Source organism: Cherax quadricarinatus, chromosome 52, assembly GCF_038502225.1.
Source record: "Cherax quadricarinatus isolate ZL_2023a chromosome 52, ASM3850222v1, whole genome shotgun sequence".
NCBI classification, from domain to species: Eukaryota; Metazoa; Arthropoda; class Malacostraca; order Decapoda; family Parastacidae; genus Cherax; species Cherax quadricarinatus.
The window spans coordinates 30,376,589-30,399,140 of NC_091343.1; positions in this window are offsets into that span (position 1 = coordinate 30,376,589).

Here is a 22,552-nt window from a genome sequence, read left to right on the forward strand (position 1 = left end):
ATAAGCAGACTCGGCTGCAGTCGGGAATAAGTGGTGAAGGCTCAAGGCTGGTAAGATCTCAGAACAAAGTGGAATGTTGGGAAGACTCAGCTGCTGATGGAACAAGTTGATGGACAGAAGACTCGGCTGGCAGGAATGACAAGTGATGGCAGGAAGAGGAACTCATGCAAGATGGAATAAGTGATAGGCAGGAGAAGACTCGGCTGCAAGATGGAACAAGGTGATGCTAAGGAAGAACTCAGCTGGAACAAGATAGAAAAGGTGATGCAGAGAACTCAGGCTGCAAGATCCCGGAACAAGTAACAGCAAGGAAGACTCAGGCTGGCAGATCGGAACATAACGCAAGGAGGCTCGGCTGCAAGATGGAACAAGTAACAAGCAAGGAAGAACTCACGGCTGGCAAGGATGGAACGGTGATGGGCTTGGAAGGACTCGGCTGCAAGATGGAACAAGGTAACAGCAAGGAAGACTCAAGACTGGCAAGATGGGAACAAGAATGGCAGAACTCAGGCTACAAGGAATGGAACAAGTATTAACTTGGAAGAACTCAGGCTGGCAAGATGACAAGTGATAGCAAGGAGGAACTCAGCTGGCAGATGGAACAAGTGATAGGCAGGAAGGACTCAAGCCCACAAGATGGAACAAGTGATGCTTGGAGAGCTCGGCCTGGCAAGAATGGAACATGAATGGCAGGAAAGGCTCGGCTGCAAAGGATGGAACAAGTGATGGCTGGAAAGGCTCGGTTGCATGGAACAAAGTGATGGCAAGGAAGGCTCGGCTGGCAAGGAATAGGAAAAGTGATGGCAAGGAAGACTCGGCTGCAAGATGGAACAAGTGATATCTGCTAACAAGATGACAAAAAGTGATGGCAGGAAGACTCGGTGCAAGATGGAACAAGTGATGCAAGGAAGGAACTCGCTGGCCCAAGATGGAACATGTAGGCATCAAGACTCGGCTGCAAGATGGGAACAAGTGATGGCAAGGAGCTCAACTAAGATCGACAAATGATGGCAGGAAGGCTCTTGGCAAAGATCAGAACAAGTGATGGCAAGGAGGAACTCAGCTGCAAGATGGAACAAGTGATGGCAGGAAGAGCTCGGCTGCAAGATGGGAACAAGTGATCGGCAGAAGGAAGACTCAGCTGCAAGAGGTCAGGAACAAGTGAACTGGCAGGAAGGAAGACTCAGCTGCAAGAATAGGAACAAGTGACATAGGGAAGACTCTGGCTGCAAGATGGAACAAAAAGTGATGGCAGAAGGAGGCTCCAGCTGGGCAAAGGATGGAAGATGATGGCAGGAAGACTCAGCTGCAGATAAGAGTGGAATGCTGGGAAGGCTCGGATGGCAAGGAATGGAACAAATAACGGCAAGGAATGGAACTCAAGCTAAGATAGAACATGCTGGGAAGACTCGGCTGCAAGATGGAACAAAGTGAACAGGCAGGAAGGATTCGGCTGCAAGATGGGAACAAGTGAGTAGGCAGGAAGACTCAGGCTGCAAGATAGGAAAACGTGATGGCAGGAAGAACTCGGATGCAAGATGGAACAAGTGATGGCAGGAGAACTCAGGCTGCAAGATGGAAAAACAAGATAACGGCAAGGAAGGAACTCGGCTGCAGATCTGGAACAAGTGGACAGGCAGGAAAGACTCCAGGCTGCAAGATAGAAAAAAAGTGATGGCAGGAAAGACTCGGCTGCAAGATGGAACAAGTGGTATGTAGGGAGAACTCAGGCTGCAAGATAGAAAAGTGATAGGCAGAAGAACTCGGCTGCAAAGATGGAACAAGTGGCATGGCAGAAGGAAGGACTAGGCTGCAAGATCAGGAACAAGAAGTGATGGCAGGAAGGACTCGGCTGCAAGATCGGAACAAGTGAACAGGCAGGAAGATTCACCTGCAAGAAGATGGGAACAAGGATGATGGCAGGAAGGACTCGGCTGCAAGATGGAACAAGTGATGGCCCAGGAAGACTCAGCTGCAAGATGGGACATGGAAAGACTCGACACAAGATGGTCGTGTTGGCAGGAAGAACTCAGGCTGCAAGATGGAAAACAAGTGATGGCAAGGAACTCGGCCTCGGCAAGATGGAATAACAAGTGAATGGCAGGCTCAGGAAAATACAAGATAGAAAGAGATGTATGGGAAGACTCTGGCTGCAAGATGGGAACAAGTGCGGAAGACTCGGCTGCAAGGATGGAACAAGTGGAAGCAGGAGCTCAGGCTGCAAGATAGAAAAGTGATAGGCAGGAAGGACTCGAGGCTGCAAAAGATGGAACAAAGTGATGGCAGGAAGACTCAGGCTACCAAAGATGGAACAAGTGATGGCAGAGGAAGAACTCGGCTGCAAAGTGGCATGGGATGGCAGGAAGAACTCGGACTGCAAGATGGAGGAACAAGTGATGGCAGGAAGACTCGGCTGCAAGATGGGAACAAAATGTAACCAGCTTAGGAAGGACTCCAGGCTGCAAAGATAGGAACATTGATATCAGGAAGAACTCAACTGCAAGATGGAACAAAGTAACAGCAGGAAAGGACTCAGGCTGCAAGATGGAGAACAAAGTGGAGAGCAGGAAAATCAGCTGCAAAGATAGGAACAAAGTAACAAGCAGAGAAGAACTCCCAGCTAGCATCAGGACAAAGTGATGGCAGGAAGACTCAACTACAAAAGATCAGAATAAGTGAATGGCCAGGAAAGACTCAGGCTGCAAGAATGGGTTCGAACAAGTGAATGGTACAAAGGCTCAAGCTGCAGAATGGAACAAATGATGGCAGGAAACTCAGCTGCAAGATGAGGAACAAGTTAGCAGGAGACTCAGGCTTACAAGATGGAACAAGTGATAGCAGGAAGGAGGCTCAACTACAAGATGGAACAAGTGATGGCAGGAAGACTCACGGCTAAGATGGAACGGAACTAAATGTAATGGAAGGACTCAGGCTGCAAAGATGGAACAAGTAAAGAATAGCAGGAAAGGACTCAGGCTACCAAGATGGAACAAGTGATGGCAGGAAGGACTCAGCTGCAAGATGGAACAAAGTGATGGCAGGAAAGACTCAGGCTGCAGATGGAACATGCAGGAAGACTCGGCTGCAAAGATGGAACAAGTCATAGCAAGGAAGAACTCGGCTGCAAGATGGAATCAAGTGATAGGCAGGAAGACTCAGGCTGCAAGATGGGAACAAGTGATAGGCAGGAAGACTCAGGCTGGGCACAAAAGATGGAGGAACAAAGTGATAGGCAGGAAGGACTCAGGCTGCAAAAGATGGAGGGAACAAAGTGATAGCAGAGGAAAAAGTCAACTACATCGAATAAATTGCTTAAGACTCAAGGAACAAAGTGGGAACAAGGCAATGGGTAAGACTCAGGCTACAAAAGCAACGATAAGGAAGACTTAATGAACTCAACTGGCAAAGATGGAACAAGTGTAGGAAAGGCTCAAGCTGCAAAGATGGAACAAGTGATGGCAGGAAAGGCTCAGCTGCCAAGATAGGAACAAGTGAATAGCAGAGGAACTCCAGCTGCATGAACATGGAAGCAGAAAACTCCTTTGTAAAAGATTAGGAACAAGTAATGGCAAGACTCAAGCTGCAAAGATAGGAACAAGTGAATACGAGAAGGCTCAGGCTGCAAGATGGGAACAAGTTATAGGCAGGAAGAACTCAGGCTACAAAGATGGAACAAGTGATAGCAGGAAGGCTCGGCTGCAAGATGGAGGAACAAAGTGATGTAGCAAGGAAGAACTCACGGCCTAGGGTGAGGAACAAGTGATGGCAGGAAGGACTCAGGCTACAAGATGGAAGGAACAAAGTGATGGCAGAGGCTCAGGCTGCAAGATTGAACAAGTGATGGCGGGAAGACTCGGCTGCAAGATGGAACAAGTGATGGCAAGGAAGACTCGGCTGCAAGATGGAACAAGTGATAACAAGGAAGACTCAGCTGCAAAGATGGAACAAGTGGCATGGCAGGAAGACTCGGCGGCTGCAAGGATGGAACAAGTAATGGCAGGAAGGACTCAGGCTACCAAAGATGGAACAAGTGAACAGGCAGGGAAGACTCGGCTGCAAGGATCTGAACTAAGATGGAAGACTCAGCCGCAAGATGCGATTATGGCAGGCAGGAAGACTCAGGCTGCAAGATGGGAATCAAGTGATGGCAGGGAAGACTCAGGCTGCAAGATGGTTGGAATGAAGTGGCAGGAAGAACTCGGCTGCAAGATGGGAACAAGTGATGGCGAGGGAAGACTCGGCTGCAAGATGAGGAACAAGTGATAGCAGGAAGGAAGCTCGGCTGCAAGATGGGAACAAGTGATGGCGGAGGAAGACTCGGCTTGCAAGATGGAACAAGTGATACTTAGGAAGGACTCAGGCTGCAAGATGGAACTAAGTGAATGGCAGCTAAGAACTCGGCTGCCAAGATGGAGATTGAATGATGGCAGGAAAAGGCTCCGGCTGCAAGGACCGGAACAAGTGATGCAGGCAAGGACTAGGCTGCAAGATGGAACAAGTGATGGCAGGAAGACTCGGCTGCAAGATGGAACAAGTGATGGCAGGAAGGCTCGGCTGCAAGATGGAACAAGTGATGTCAGGAAGACTCGGCTGCAAGATGGAACAAGTGATGGCAGGAAGACTCGGCTGCAAGATGGGACAAGTGATGGCAGGAAGACTCGGCTGCAAGATGGAACAAGTGATGGCAGGAAGACTCGGCTGCAAGATAGAAAAAGTGATGGCAGGAAGACTCGGCTGCAAGATGGAACAAGTGATAACAGGAAGACTCGGCTGCAAGATGGAACAAGTGATGGCAGGAAGGCTCGGCTGCAAGATGGAACAAGTGATGGCAGGAAGACTCGGCTGCAAGATAGAAAAAGTGATGGCAGGAAGACTCGGCTGCAAGATGGAACAAGATGGCAGGAAGACTTGGCAGGAAGACTCGGCTGCTGGCAAGTGATGGAACAAGATAGAAAAAGTGATGGCAGGAAGACTCGGCTGCAAGATGGGACAAGTGATGGCAGGAAGACTCGGCTGCAAGATGGAACAAAACAGAGATAGAAAAAGTGATCCCAGGAAGACTCGGCTGCAAAGATGGAGACAAGATAGTGATGGCAGGAAGACTCGGCTGCAAGATGGAACAAGTGATGGCAGGAAGACTCGGCTGCAAGATGGAACAAGTGATGGCAGGAAGGCTCGGCTGCAAGATGGAACAAGTGATGGCAGGAAGACTCGGCTGCAAGATAGAAAAAGTGATGGCAGGAAGACTCGGCTGCAAGATGGAACAAGTGATGGCAGGAAGACTCGGCTGCAAGATGGAACAAGTGATGGCAGGAAGACTCGGCTGCAAGATGGAACAAGTGATGGCAGGAAGACTCGGCTGCAAGATGGAACAAGTGATGGCAGGAAGGCTCGGCTGCAAGATGGAACAAGTGATGGCTGGAAGGCTCGGTTGCAAAATGGAACAAGTGATGGCAGGAAGGCTCGGCTGCAAGATAGAAAAAGTGATGGCAGGAAGACGCGGCTGCAAGATGGAACAAGTGATGGCAGGAAGGCTCGGCTGCAAGATGGAACAAGTGATGGCAGGAAGACTCGGCTGCAAGATGGAACAAGTGATGGCAGGAAGACTCGGCTGCAAGATGGAACAAGTGATGGCAGGAAGACTCGGCTGCAAGATGGAACAAGTGATGGCAGGAAGACTCGGCTGCAAGATTGAAAAAGTGATGGCAGGAAGACTCGGCTGCAAGATGGAACAAGTGATGGCAGGAAGACTCGGCTGCAAGATGGAACAAGTGATGGCAGGAAGACTCGGCTGCAAGATGGAACAAGTGATGGCAGGAAGACTCGGCTGCAAGATGGAACAAGTGATGGCAGGAAGACTCGGCTGCAAGATGGAACAAGTGATGGCAGGAAGACTCGGCTGCAAGATGGAACAAGTGATGGCAGGAAGACTCGGCTGCAAGATGGAACAAGTGATGGCAGGAAGACTCGGCTGCAAGATGGAACAAGTGATGGCAGGAAGACTCGGCTGCAAGATGGAACAAGTGATGGCAGGAAGACTCGGCTGCAAGATGGAACAAGTGATGGCAGGAAGACTCGGCTGCAAGATGGGACAAGTGATGGCAGGAAGACTCGGCTGCAAGATGGAACAAGTGATGGCAGGAAGACTCGGCTGCAAGATGGAACAAGTGATGGCAGGAAGACTCGGCTGCAAGATAGAAAAAGTGATGGCAGGAAGACTCGGCTGCAAGATGGAACAAGTGATGGCAGGAAGACTCGGCTGCAAGATGGAACAAGTGATGGCAGGAAGACTCGGCTGCAAGATGGAACAAGTGATGGCAGGAAGACTCGGCTGCAAGATGGAACAAGTGATGGCAGGAAGGCTCGGCTGCAAGATGGAACAAGTGATGGCTGGAAGGCTCGGTTGCAAAATGGAACAAGTGATGGCAGGAAGGCTCGGCTGCAAGATAGAAAAAGTGATGGCAGGAAGACTCGGCTGCAAGATGGAACAAGTGATGGCAGGAAGACTCGGCTGCAAGATGGAACAAGTGATGGCAGGAAGACTCGGCTGCAAGATGGAACAAGTGATGGCAGGAAGACTCGGCTGCAAGATGGAACAAGTGATGGCAGGAAGACTCGGCTGCAAGATGGAACAAGTGATGGCAGGAAGACTCGGCTGCAAGATGGAACAAGTGATGGCAGGAAGACTCGGCTGCAAGATGGAACAAGTGATGGCAGGAAGACTCGGCTGCAAGATGGAACAAGTGATGGCAGGAAGACTCGGCTGCAAGATGGAACAAGTGATGGCAGGAAGACTCGGCTGCAAGATGGAACAAGTGATGGCAGGAAGACTCGGCTGCAAGATGGAACAAGTGATGGCAGGAAGACTCGGCTGCAAGATGGAACAAGTGATGGCAGGAAGACTCGGCTGCAAGATGGAACAAGTGATGGCAGGAAGACTCGGCTGCAAGATGGAACAAGTGATGGCAGGAAGACTCGGCTGCAAGATGGAACAAGTGATGGCAGGAAGACTCGGCTGCAAGATGGAACAAGTGATGGCAGGAAGACTCGGCTGCAAGATGGAACAAGTGATGGCAGGAAGACTCGGCTGCAAGATGGAACAAGTGATGGCAGGAAGACTCGGCTGCAAGATGGAACAAGTGATGGCAGGAAGACTCGGCTGCAAGATGGAACAAGTGATGGCAGGAAGACTCGGCTGCAAGATGGAACAAGTGATGGCAGGAAGACTCGGCTGCAAGATGGAACAAGTGATGGCAGGAAGACTCGGCTGCAAGATGGAACAAGTGATGGCAGGAAGACTCGGCTGCAAGATGGAACAAGTGATGGCAGGAAGACTCGGCTGCAAGATGGAACAAGTGATGGCAGGAAGGCTCGGCTGCAAGATGGAACAAGTGATGGCAGGAAGACTCGGCTGCAAGATGGAACAAGTGATGGCAGGAAGACTCGGCTGCAAGATGGAACAAGTGATGGCAGGAAGACTCGGCTGCAAGATGGAACAAGTGATGGCAGGAAGACTCGGCTGCAAGATGGAACAAGTGATGGCAGGAAGACTCGGCTGCAAGATGGAACAAGTGATGGCAGGAAGACTCGGCTGCAAGATGGAACAAGTGATGGCAGGAAGACTCGGCTGCAAGATAGAAAAAGTGATGGCAGGAAGACTCGGCTGCAAGATGGAACAAGTGATGGCAGGAAGACTCGGCTGCAAGATGGAACAAGTGATGGCAGGAAGACTCGGCTGCAAGATGGAACAAGTGATGGCAGGAAGACTCGGCTGCAAGATGGAACAAGTGATGGCAGGAAGACTCGGCTGCAAGATGGAACAAGTGATGGCAGGAAGACTCGGCTGCAAGATGGAACAAGTGATGGCAGGAAGACTCGGCTGCAAGATGGAACAAGTGATGGCAGGAAGACTCGGCTGCAAGATGGAACAAGTGATGGCAGGAAGACTCGGCTGCAAGATGGAACAAGTGATGGCAGGAAGACTCGGCTGCAAGATGGAACAAGTGATGGCAGGAAGACTCGGCTGCAAGATGGAACAAGTGATGGCAGGAAGACTCGGCTGCAAGATGGTACAAGTGATGGCAGGAAGACTCGGCTGCAAGATGGAACAAGTGATGGCAGGAAGACTCGGCTGCAAGATGGAACAAGTGATGGCAGGAAGACTCGGCTGCAAGATGGGACAAGTGATGGCAGGAAGATGGCAAGTGATGGAACAAGTGATGGCAGGAAGACTCGGCTGCAAGATGGAACAAGTGATGGCAGGAAGACTCGGCTGCAAGATGGAACAAGTGATGGCAGGAAGACTCGGCTGCAAGATGGAACAAGTGATGGCAGGAAGACTCGGCTGCAAGATGGAACAAGTGATGGCAGGAAGAAGACTCGGCTGCAAGATGGAACAAGTGATGGCAGGAAGACTCGGCTGCAAGATGGAACAAGTGATGGCAGGAAGACTCGGCTGCAAGATAGAAAAAGTGATGGCAGGAAGACTCGGCTGCAAGATGGAACAAGTGATGGCAGGAAGACTCGGCTGCAAGATAGAAAAAGTGATGGCAGGAAGACTCGGCTGCAAGATGGAACAAGTGATGGCAGGAAGACTCGGCTGCAAGATGGAACAAGTGATGGCAGGAAGACTCGGCTGCAAGATGGAACAAGCAGGAAGATGGCAGGAAGGACTCGGCTGCAAGATGGAACAAGTGATGGCAGGAAGACTCGGCTGCAAGAGGAAGTGATGGCAGGAAGACTCGGCTGCAAGATGGAACAAGTGATGGCAGGAAGACTCGGCTGCAAGATGGAACAAGTGATGGCAGGAAGACTCGGCTGCAAGATGGAACAAGTGATGGCAGGAAGACTCGGCTGCAAGATGGAACAAGTGATGGCAGGAAGACTCGGCTGCAAGATGGAACAAGTGATGGCAGGAAGACTCGGCTGCAAGATGGAACAAGTGATGGCAGGAAGACTCGGCTGCAAGATGGCAGGAAGACTCGGCTGCAAGTGATGGCAGAAAGACTCGGCTGCAAGATGGAACAAGTGATGGCAGGAAGGCTCGGCTGCAAGATGGAACAAGTGATGGCAGGAAGACTCGGCTGCAAGATGGAACAAGTGATGGCAGGAAGACTCGGCTGCAAGATGGAACAAGTGATGGCAGGAAGACTCGGCTGCAAGATGAAACAAGTGATGGCAGGAAGACTCGGCTGCAAGATGGAACAAGTGATGGCAGGAAGACTCGGCTGCAAGATGGAACAAGTGATGGCAGGAAGACTCGGCTGCAAGATGGAACAAGTGATGGCAGGAAGACTCGGCTGCAAGATGGAACAAGTGATGGCAGGAAGACTCGGCTGCAAGATGGAACAAGTGATGGCAGGAAGACTCGGCTGCAAGATGGAACAAGTGATGGCAGGAAGACTCGGCTGCAAGATGGAACAAGTGATGGCAGGAAGACTCGGCTGCAAGATGGAACAAGTGATGGCAGGAAGACTCGGGTGCAAGATGGAACAAGTGATGGCAGGAAGACTCGGCTGCAAGATGGAACAAGTGATGGCAGGAAGACTCGGCTGCAAGATGGAACAAGTGATGGCAGGAAGACTCGGCTGCAAGATGGAACAAGTGATGGCAGGAAGACTCGGCTGCAAGATGGAACAAGTGATGGCAGGAAGACTCGGCTGCAAGATGGAACAAGTGATGGCAGGAAGACTCGGCTGCAAGATGGAACAAGTGATGGCAGGAAGACTCGGCTGCAAGATGGAACAAGTGATGGCAGGAAGACTCGGCTGCAAGATGGAACAAGTGATGGCAGGAAGACTCGGCTGCAAGATGGAACAAGTGATGGCAGGAAGACTCGGCCGCAAGATGGAACAAGTGATGGCAGGAAGACTCGGCTGCAAGATGGAACAAGTGATGGCAGGAAGACTCGGCTGCAAGATGGAACAAGTGATGGCAGGAAGACTCGGCTGCAAGATGGAACAAGTGATGGCAGGAAGACTCGGCTGCAAGATGGAACAAGTGATGGCAGGAAGACTCGGCTGCAAGATGGAACAAGTGATGGCAGGAAGACTCGGCTGCAAGATGGAACAAGTGATGGCAGGAAGACTCGGCTGCAAGATGGAACAAGTGATGGCAGGAAGACTCGGCTGCAAGATGGAACAAGTGATGGCAGGAAGACTCGGCTGCAAGATGGAACAAGTGATGGCAGGAAGACTCGGCTGCAAGATGGAACAAGTGATGGCAGGAAGACTCGGCTGCAAGATGGAACAAGTGATGGCAGGAAGACTCGGCTGCAAGATGGAACAAGTGATGGCAGGAAGACTCGGCTGCAAGATGGAACAAGTGATGGCAGGAAGACTCGGCTGCAAGATGGAACAAGTGATGGCAGGAAGACTCGGCTGCAAGATGGAACAAGTGATGGCAGGAAGACTCGGCTGCAAGATGGGACAAGTGATGGCAGGAAGACTGGCAAGAGGAAGACTCGGCTGCAAGATGGAACAAGTGATGGCAGGAAGACTCGGCTGCAAGATGGAACAAGTGATGGCAGGAAGACTCGGCTGCAAGATGGAACAAGTGATGGCAGGAAGACTCGGCTGCAAGATGGAACAAGTGATGGCAGGAAGACTCGGCTGCAAGATGGAACAAGTGATGACAGGAAGACTCGGCTGCAATGATGGCAGGAAGACTCGGCTGCAAGATGGAACAAGTGATGGCAGGAAGACTCGGCTGCAAGATGGAACAAGTGATGGCAGGAAGACTCGGCTGCAAGATAGAAAAAGTGATGGCAGGAAGACTCGGCTGCAAGATGGAACAAGTGATGGCAGGAAGACTCGGCTGCAAGATGGAACAAGTGATGGCAGGAAGACTCGGCTGCAAGATGGAACAAGTGATGGCAGGAAGACTCGGCTGCAAGATGGAACAAGTGATGGCAGGAAGACTCGGCTGCAAGATGGAACAAGTGATGGCAGGAAGACTCGGCTGCAAGATGGAACAAGTGATGGCAGGAAGACTCGGCTGCAAGATGGAACAAGTGATGGCAGGAAGACTCGGCTGCAAGATGGAACAAGTGATGGCAGGAAGACTCGGCTGCAAGATGGAACAAGTGATGGCAGGAAGACTCGGCTGCAAGATGGAACAAGTGATGGCAGGAAGACTCGGCTGCAAGATAGAAAAAGTGATGGCAGGAAGACTCGGCTGCAAGATGGAACAAGTGATGGCAGGAAGACTCGGCTGCAAGATGGAACAAGTAACGGCAGGAAGACTCGGCTGCAAGATGGAACAAGTGATGGCAGGAAGACTCGGCTGCAAGATGGAACAAGTGATGGCAGGAAGACTCGGCTGCAAGATGGAACAAGTGATGGCAGGAAGACTCGGCTGCAAGATGGAACAAGTGATGGCAGGAAGACTCGGCTGCAAGATGGAACAAGTGATGGCAGGAAGACTCGGCTGCAAGATGGAACAAGTGATGGCAGGAAGACTCGGCTGCAAGATGGAACAAGTGATGGCAGGAAGACTCGGCTGCAAGATGGAACAAGTGATGGCAGGAAGACTCGGCTGCAAGATGGAACAAGTGATGGCAGGAAGACTCGGCTGCAAGATGGAACAAGTGATGGCAGGAAGACTCGGCTGCAAGATGGAACAAGTGATGGCAGGAAGACTCGGCTGCAAGATGGAACAAGTGATGGCAGGAAGACTCGGCTGCAAGATGGAACAAGTGATGGCAGGAAGACTCGGCTGCAAGATGGAACAAGTGATGGCAGGAAGGCTCGGCTGCAAGATGGAACAAGTGATGGCAGGAAGACTCGGCTGCAAGATGGAACAAGTGATGGCAGGAAGACTCGGCTGCAAGATGGAACAAGTGATGGCAGGAAGACTCGGCTGCAAGATGGAACAAGTGATGGCAGGAAGACTCGGCTGCAAGATGGAACAAGTGATGGCAGGAAGACTCGGCTGCAAGATGGAACAAGTGATGGCAGGAAGACTCGGCTGCAAGATGGAACAAGTGATGGCAGGAAGACTCGGCTGCAAGATGGAACAAGTGATGGCAGGAAGACTCGGCTGCAAGATGGAACAAGTGATGGCAGGAAGACTCGGCTGCAAGATGGAACAAGTGATGGCAGGAAGACTCGGCTGCAAGATGGAACAAGTGATGGCAGGAAGACTCGGCTGCAAGATGGAACAAGTGATGGCAGGAAGACTCGGCTGCAAGATGGAACAAGTGATGGCAGGAAGACTCGGCTGCAAGATGGCAGGAAGAAGACTCGGCTGCAAGATGGAACAAGTGATGGCAGGAAGACTCGGCTGCAAGATGGAACAAGTGATGGCAGGAAGACTCGGCTGCAAGATGGAACAAGTGATGGCAGGAAGCTCGGCAAGATGGAACAAGTGATGGCAGGAAGACTCGGCTGCAAGATGGAACAAGTGATGGCAGGAAGACTCGGCTGCAAGATGGAACAAGTGATGGCAGGAAGACTCGGCTGCAAGATGGAACAAGTGATGGCAGGAAGACTCGGCTGCAAGATGGAACAAGTGATGGCAGGAAGACTCGGCTGCAAGATAGAAAAAGTGATGGCAGGAAGACTCGGCTGCAAGATGGAACAAGTGATGGCAGGAAGACTCGGCTGCAAGATGGAACAAGTGATGGCAGGAAGACTCGGCTGCAAGATGGAACAAGTGATGGCAGGAAGACTCGGCTGCAAGATGGAACAAGTGATGGCAGGAAGGCTCGGCTGCAAGATGGAACAAGTGATGGCAGGAAGACTCGGCTGCAAGATGGAACAAGTGATGGCAGGAAGACTCGGCTGCAAGATAGAAAAAGTGATGGCAGGAAGACTCGGCTGCAAGATGGAACAAGTGATGGCAGGAAGACTCGGCTGCAAGATGGAACAAGTGATGGCAGGAAGACTCGGCTGCAAGATGGAACAAGTGATGGCAGGAAGACTCGGCTGCAAGATGGAACAAGTGATGGCAGGAAGACTCGGCTGCAAGATGGAACAAGTGATGGCAGGAAGACTCGGCTGCAAGATGGAACAAGGATGGCAAGACAGGAAGACTCGGCTGCAAGATGGAACAAGTGATGGCAGGAAGACTCGGCTGCAAGATGGAACAAGTGATGGCAGGAAGACTCGGCTGCAAGATGGAACAAGTGATGGCAGGAAGGCTCGGCTGCAAGATGGAACAAGTGATGGCAGGAAGACTCGGCTGCAAGATGGAACAAGTGATGGCAGGAAGACTCGGCTGCAAGATGGAACAAGTGATGGCAGGAAGACTCGGCTGCAAGATGGAACAAGTGATGGCAGGAAGACTCGGCTGCAAGATGGAACAAGTGATGGCAGGAAGACTCGGCTGCAAGATGGAACAAGTGATGGCAGGAAGACTCGGCTGCAAGATGGAACAAGTGATGGCAGGAAGACTCGGCTGCAAGATGGAACAAGTGATGGCAGGAAGACTCGGCTGCAAGATGGAACAAGTGATGGCAGGAAGACTCGGCTGCAAGATGGAACAAGTGATGGCAGGAAGACTCGGCTGCAAGATGGAACAAGTGATGGCAGGAAGACTCGGCTGCAAGATGGAACAAGTGATGGCAGGAAGACAAGATGGAAGACTCGGCTGCAAGATGGCAGGAAGACTCGGCTGCAAGATGGAACAAGTGATGGCAGGAAGACTCGGCTGCAAGATGGAACAAGTGATGGCAGGAAGACTCGGCTGCAAGATGGAACAAGTGATGGCAGGAAGACTCGGCTGCAAGATGGAACAAGTGATGGCAGGAAGACTCGGCTGCAAGATGGAACAAGTGATGGCAGGAAGGCTCGGCTGCAAGATGGAACAAGTGATGGCAGGAAGACTCGGCTGCAAGATGGAACAAGTGATGGCAGGAAGACTCGGCTGCAAGATGGAACAAGTGATGGCAGGAAGACTCGGCTGCAAGATGGAACAAGTGATGGCAGGAAGACTCGGCTGCAAGATGGAACAAGTGATGGCAGGAAGACTCGGCTGCAAGATGGAACAAGTGATGGCAGGAAGACTCGGCTGCAAGATGGAACAAGTGATGGCAGGAAGACTCGGCTGCAAGATGGAACAAGTGATGGCAGGAAGACTCGGCTGCAAGATGGAACAAGTGATGGCAGGAAGGCTCGGCTGCAAGATGGAACAAGTGATGGCAGGAAGACTCGGCTGCAAGATGGAACAAGTGATGGCAGGAAGACTCGGCTGCAAGATGGAACAAGTGATGGCAGGAAGACTCGGCTGCAAGATGGAACAAGTGATGGCAGGAAGACTCGGCTGCAAGATGGAACAAGTGATGGCAGGAAGACTCGGCTGCAAGATGGAACAAGTGATGGCAGGAAGACTCGGCTGCAAGATGGAACAAGTGATGGCAGGAAGACTCGGCTGCAAGATGGAACAAGTGATGGCAGGAAGACTCGGCTGCAAGATGGAACAAGTGATGGCAGGAAGACTCGGCTGCAAGAAGAACAAGTGACGGGAAGACTCGGCTGCAAGATGGAACAAGTGATGGCAGGAAGACTCGGCTGCAAGATGGAACAAGTGATGGCAGGAAGACTCGGCTGCAAGATGGAACAAGTGATGGCAGGAAGACTCGGCTGCAAGATGGAACAAGTGATGGCAGGAAGACTCGGCTGCAAGATGGAACAAGTGATGGCAGGAAGACTCGGCTGCAAGATGGAACAAGTGATGGCAGGAAGGCTCGGCTGCAAGATGGAACAAGTGATGGCAGGAAGACTCGGCTGCAAGATGGAACAAGTGATGGCAGGAAGACTCGGCTGCAAGATGGAACAAGTGATGGCAGGAAGACTCGGCTGCAAGATGGAACAAGTGATGGCAGGAAGACTCGGCTGCAAGATGGAACAAGTGATGGCAGGAAGGCTCGGCTGCAAGATGGAACAAGTGATGGCAGGAAGGCTCGGCTGCAAGATGGAACAAGTGATGGCAGGAAGACTCGGCTGCAAGATAGAAAAAGTGATGGCAGGAAGACTCGGCTGCAAGATGGAACAAGTGATGGCAGGAAGACTCGGCTGCAAGATGGAACAAGTGATGGCAGGAAGACTCGGCTGCAAGATGGAACAAGTGATGGCAGGAAGACTCGGCTGCAAGATGGAACAAGTGATGACAGGAAGGCTCGGCTGTAAGATGGAAGAAGTGATGGCAGGAAGACTCGGCTGCAAGATGGAACAAGTGATGGCAGGAAGACTCGGCTGCAAGATGGAACAAGTGATGACAGGAAGACTCGGCTGCAAGATGGAACAAGTGATGGCAGGAAGGCTCGGCTGCAAGATGGAACAAGTGATGGCAGGAAGACTCGGCTGCAAGATGGAACAAGTGATGGCAGGAAGACTCGGCTGCAAGATGGAACAAGTGATGGCAGGAAGACTCGGCTGCAAGATGGAACAAGTGATGGCAGGAAGACTCGGCTGCAAGATGGAACAAGTGATGGCAGGAAGACTCGGCTGCAAGATGGAACAAGTGATGGCAGGAAGACTCGGCTGCAAGATGGAACAAGTGATGGCAGGAAGACTCGGCTGCAAGATGGAACAAGTGATGGCAGGAAGACTCGGCTGCAAGATGGAACAAGTGATGGCAGGAAGGCTCGGCTGCAAGATGGAACAAGTGATGGCAGGAAGACTCGGCTGCAAGATGGAACAAGTGATGGCAGGAAGACTCGGCTGCAAGATGGAACAAGTGATGGCAGGAAGACTCGGCTGCAAGATGGAACAAGTGATGGCAGGAAGGCTCGGCTGCAAGATGGAACAAGTGATGGCAGGAAGGCTCGGCTGCAAGATGGAACAAGTGATGGCAGGAAGGCTCGGCTGCAAGATGGAACAAGTGATGGCAGGAAGGCTCGGCTGCAAGATGGAACAAGTGATGGCAGGAAGACTCGGCTGCAAGATGGAACAAGTGATGGCAGGAAGACTCGGCTGCAAGATGGAACAAGTGATGGCAGGAAGGCTCGGCTGCAAGATGGAACAAGTGATGGCAGGAAGACTCGGCTGCAAGATGGAACAAGTGATGGCAGGAAGACTCGGCTGCAAGATGGAACAAGTGATGGCAGGAAGGCTCGGCTGCAAGATGGAACAAGACTGGAAAATAAGTTCCGTCATTTTTACAAAATGACGGTGGAGAAGGTAAGTTTAGAGAGCATGGAATCTGAGAGACAGGTTGCTGCTGCAGAGGATCTGAAGGAGCTGAAGAGGAAACTTAAGTTGATGAAGGGAAGGCGATGTGGGTACTAAAGGAAGAGAAGGAACAAAGAAGACCTTTGCACTGATATTCTCAAGCAACCAGGAGGTGCTGAAGATGATAAAGGTAACAGCCAAGATATTACATAAAACTGTCACAAAAATATGGAGGAAAAGGAAGTACGAAGAGTACAGAGAGAGAGAGAGAGTGAGAGAGAGAGAGAGAGAGAGAGAGAGAGAGAGAGAGAGAGAGAGAGAGAGAGAGAGAGAGAGAGAGAGAGAGAGAGAGAGAGAGAGAGAGAGAGAGAGAGAGAGAGAGAGATCCTTGAGACAATAATCTCAAGAAAAATGACAGCTTTTTGACTACCACTCACTACTTTGTGATCGTCAATATGGCTTCAGGAAAGGTTACTCTGCTGCTGATCTGTTGTTAAACCTCTCCACTAAGTGGCATCAGTCACTGGATGAATCCAAAGTCAGCTGTGTGGTAGCACTGAACATTACTGGTGCTTTCGACCGGGTGTGGCACCAGGGCCTCTTAGCAAAACTTCAAGCACTGGGAATTGCAGGCTCTACGCTATGTCTCCTCAGTGATTACCTTCATGGTAGATCTCTAAGTGTAGTTCTCAATGGAACGGAATCAGCAAGACATCCTATTGGGGCAAGTGTTCCACAAGGAAGCGTGCTGGGACCATTGTTATGGAATGTCTACTTCAACGACCTTCTTCATCTCATCCCAGAATCCCATGCATATGCAGACGACTGTATACTGACATTCACTTATCCAAGAGAAGAAATGCCAGCTGCTCTAAGCTACATCAATCACCAGCTAAGAGCTTGGGGAAATAGATGGCAAGTAACATTTGCACCTGAGAAAACGCAAATGATGATCGTCTCTAGGCACCATGATGGTAATGCTGGTGCAGTAGTAAGGATGAATGGGAGGTTGTTGGCACCTGGAGAAGAAGTTGATATTCTTGGGGTGAAATTTGACTCCAAACTAACCATGAAGAACCATACTGTAAATCTTGCAAACAAGGCAGCCAGGAAGCTTACAGCACTTCGCCATATCTCGCATCTGCTTGACAGTGGGGGGTTGCAAGATTCTGTACGAGACACAAGTACGCTCACACCTTGAGTATGCTCCACTTTCTTGGTTTGCCTGCCCCCCCCTTTCATCTGCGACTGCTTGACAGAGTAGAGAACAGAGAAAAACGTCTCATCTCTCTCCTGGACCCATCCTGGATAGATCTGTCATTTCAGCAGAGCCTTCAACACAGGAGGGATGTGGGTGGCCTTACTGTTATGTACAAGGCCAATACTGTCAAAGTACCACACTTGGATCCACTTCGAGGACAGCGTGAAACAAGCTTTTATGCCACAAGACGGGCAGAAAGCAGCAACTTCACTCTGGCTGTTCCCTTCTCCAGAACATCACTCCATCTGAGATCATACATACCCAGTATGACTCGAGTATGGAACACATTCGTACAGCATAATGATGTCAACCAGATAAAGTCAGTTGATCAAATGAAAATGCTGGCCCACAGATGGCTCCAACTTCATCCTGTTCCCTACTTGTATGTCTCATAACAATAAAAATGCTTTCAAATGAGCTGATGTAGGTAACAGCTCTTAGCTTGTCAATAAAGTTAGGAATCCTTAACCTGAAAATAGCTGTCAATAATGCTAGGGATCCTTAATCTTGTGTAAAAAAAAAAAAAGAGAGAGAGAGAGAGAGAGAGAGAGAGAGAGAGAGAGAGAGAGAGAGAGAGAGAGAGAGAGATAGAGAGAGGGAGGGAGAGAGAGGGAGAGGGGAGGGTCACTGATCAGCCATGGGCCTGAGGAGCGTGGACAACACATGATTAATTTTGTTAGGTGGATGATCAGGAGATACAAAATATTAGCACTCTCACAGCTGGATAGGCTAAAGTGTCCCAAATGACAAATTTTCAAAAAACTGGAACGTATATATATATATATATATATATATATATATATATATATATATATATATATATATATATATATATATATATATATCAACACTGCGATAGCTAAGGATTCGAGCCCATGTTGTACTGGCCTGCCTCATGGTAAGTGAGAACCACATGACGCTTTAAACCACAGGACCACTCAACCCTTCAAGAATGGCGCAGTCAGCACACAACTAGCTGGCCAGGACAACATGGGTTCGAATCCTTGGCTAGAGCAGTGTTGTTATTGATCAATACCACTCGTTCGTGGTTACAATAATATATAAATACTGCTTGTGAGGCTAGTACACCAAATAGGGATGAGAATGAAATTAGCTTAGAAGCTTCCACACCTCCGTATGCCCTCCTCGGATGGCGGCCCAACAGGGTTGGGTGGTCCTGTGGTTTAAAGCGTCATGTGGTTCTCGCTTACTATGAGGCAAGCCAGTACAACATAGGTTCGAATCCTTGGCTAGTGCAGTGTTGTTATTGATATATATATATATATATATATATATATATATATATATATATATATATATATATATATAATATCTTTATTTACTACAAGTACATGTACAAGGTATACGGACCATAGCTGTCATCAATGACATACTACTATATATAAAGCCACTTGTTATACTCATCATTTCGGGCAAATTAGGTCAGTGTCCCAGGATGTGACCCATATCAGTCGACTAACACCCAGGTACCCATTTTACTGATGGGGAACATAGACAACAGGTGTAAAGAAACACGCCCAATGTTTCTACCCTGGCTGGGAATCGCACCCAGGCCCTTGCCGTACGAAGCGAGAGCGTTAGCCACAGGGGTTGAAATCTTTAGCTCAAGTACTTTCACACTTTTCAGTCCGTCATCAGGAGCTATGCAATGTTTCAAGAGAGCAACTAAAGTAGGGAGAGTGTTCTCAGAGTAGCGTAGTGCAGATGTGTCACCAGCCTCTGCTTCTCTCTGAGAGAAGCTGCTGACATAATGGTGACAGAATGCTGACAGTGTCTGAAAAGCCTTTACGCCGGCTATCACTACGCGAATGTGTTACGGAACTGATTTCTCTTGTCCTGACGCATCCTATGTTAAATGAGACTTACTATCTAAGTGAATACAGTAAAAGCTTATGTATACGTATTTTTAAGATGTCTTTTGATAAAGGTATTTCACTGGCATGAGTATCATCGCGGGGCTTGATGGAAAATATCAGCGTCCACTGCTCTATAGGAGTGTGTTGATGATCATATTCTATCCACATGTAATTTCGCTCTGATATAAAACTGCTTTGTTAGGCTGCAATATTTGCAAGAAATGTGATCATCTGCATCCCAATAATGGAAAGCGAGAGGCTCTCTCGACCCCATCTGACGTCTGTGCGCTAGTAAGAAAGAGAGAAAGAGAGAGGGTTGTTCACAGGTACGAGCTGAGAGGGTCGTAGCGTCCCCTGAGCTGCTAGACAACTTTAGAGATAACTTTCTCCACAGCTACAGTTTCTGGAGAGACGTGAGAGACTATTCATGGGAGGGATTTACAAGCTCTCTAACCTTGATAAGGAATACAGTAAACTTCTATTAGACGAAAATCATACGGTATCTAGTTAAGGAAAAGTTGTATTAATAGGATATTTTACTTTAGATAAATTGATTAGAGTAATTTGATAAGAAATCATGAATCTGGCGACTTTCTTGATACAGTCCATGATTGTTTTTTAATGCAGTTTGTAACAGAAGCAACTAGAGGAAACAACTTGCTTGACTTCGTTCTTGCAAATAAGGAATCACTAATCAATAATCTTGACGTTAATGACGAGCGATCACAAATCACTCAGTTCCAATATATCATGGAGTTATCTTAATAACTACAACCGAGTCAGTGTTCCTGACTTCCGCTTGGCCGATTTTACAGGACTGACATTACCTGGGTGAGCTGACCTGGTATGGTCTGACAGGTCCTTATCCTGTAGGTCAGGTAAGAGGTGATGCTTGTCAATACGATTTTCATAGAATAGTTCAAAATCGGGAAATTAGATCAAACAAAAATGATCCTAAATGAATAACCAATAGATTTAAACATCCCATAGTTCAAAAGACAGACATTTACAGCGAATAAAAAGATAAGAGAGGCGTTGAAGAAATTGATATATTCATTTGAAAAGTGGAATATAAAGAGCAAAAAAGGAAAAAGAAAGAGATTATTAAGTAAAAATCACAAGGGATTTGAGTATTAATTCCCCTCCCCCCCAAAAAAAAATATTGGAGTAAATTTAGGTACAAGATGGACCCACTTGACAGTTGCTCAGATCAGCTCAATGACAGTGAAAAAGAAATGCTCTCAATTTTAATATATATTTCCTCAGCGTTTTATGAAGGAAGATATTACACAAATTCCAGGTTAGGTTAGGTAAGGTTTGTCAGGAAACAGGACAAGTGTTTCCTGACACGGGTCTTAGTCAGATGATGACCCGCCTTTGGAGCTTTGGTCATCTGACCGAGGCCTTCCGCTGGCTTACCGGTCCACCCCTTTAAAAATTATGGTCAATTATAACTATTTTAATTTCTGTTACAAATTCCAGAAATGGAAAATTATGTAGATTTGGATGAAAATAAGTTGTGTACGATCAAAGTCGCTAGTGCCATGACTCTCCGACAAACAGACTGAACCGTAAATAATCCCCGGTCCTTCTTGTACTGTTCAACAAGCATTTTAAGGAATCCATACCCCCGGCCTAAATAATCCCCAGCCCGTCCTTCTTGTACTGTTCACGATTTCTTAAGTCATTTTAAGGAATGTAAGGAAGAAGTAAGGAAACCATTGGCTAGTGTTGTCAACATATCACTACAAACTGATAAAGTGTCAGATAAGTGAAAAACGGCAATGTTACAGCTATCTACACAGCAGGATACAGGTCTTAAGCTTCGAATTATAGGCCAATTAGCCTATCCTCCATAATTGCTATTCAGAATCACCTAGAAAGGCATAAAATGATCAATGAATATCAGCAGGGTTTTTCAAAGGAGTGTTTTTTCACTAAGGTATTTGAGGATGAGGATCACGCTAACGAAAATAAAACTGTGTATATAGAAAGTTTAGGAATAGGAGAAATATTCGTGGATAGAGGCGTGGTTGACAGGTAGACAACACGGTGATTGCATACAGTATTGTGCATATTAACTAGGACGTACATGAAATAAGGCATTTATTTTGAAATTAATGTTTATTTAAAATATACATGGCAGTGATATGACGGATAACTGAGTTAATAAGAGATATGACTACCCTTTGCTTTTAGACGCTTTGACGTAGAATCGACCAACGTTGAACACATTTTGGCAAGGTCTTCGTCGAGGTAGCAGCAATTAGCTTCTCCATAGCAATTAGCCTCTCCATAGCAATTAGCTTCTCCACAGCAATTAGCTTCTCCACAACATTTAGCTTCTCCACAGCAATTAGCTTCTCCATAGCAATTAGCTTCTCCACAACAATTAGCTTCTCCACAACATTTAGCTTCTCCACGACATTTAGCTTCTCCACAGCAATTAGCTTCTCCACAGCAATTAGCTTCTCCACAGCAATTAGCTTTTCCACAGTTGAACAGTCCAGTTTTGCGGCCCTGCGGTTTGTTATTGACATAGATTCTCTATTTGGGTGAGGTCATGAGAGTTTCCAGGTCGATTTAGAATGCTTCGCCAACTCTTCGAGGAATGTCAAAATTTTTCTGGAAGTGTGGCATGGAGCAAGATCCTGCTGGAAGATGCCTTCTCAGTTAGGAAATTCTACCCACAACAGGAAGCAAATAAGTTATCAGGATTGCCTTGTATTTGTCACTGTTCATCGTTCAGGGTAGTAAAACTACCCCAAAACATCTCCTTAAGTGGGTGTTTTGGCACTAATTGAATTTGTCCATTCTGACGAGGTTTCCTTTGCTCCGTCTTATTCAACAAGTCGGCCGTCTCCCACCGAGGCAGGGTGACCCAAAATGAAAGAAAATTCCCAAAACGAAAATACTTTCATCATTCAACATTTTCACCACACTCACACATAATCACTGTTTTTGCAGAGGTGCTCAGATACAACAGTTCAGAAGCATATATAAACATACAATATAAAAAGTTACCTGAAATAATATAATAAACTCCCTATAGATTATAATATCACTGCCCCAATTATATATACATACCGTCCTATTACATATCCCTCCAAACAGCCAATATCCCGAAACCCTCCTTTAAAGTGCAGACAACATTGTACTTCCCATTTCCAGGACTCAAGTCCGGCTATATAAAAATAACCGGTTTCCCTGAATCCCTTCACTAAATATTACCCTGCTCACACTCCAACAGCTCGTCAGGTCCCAAAAAGTCATTCGTCTTCATTTGCTCCTATCTAACACGC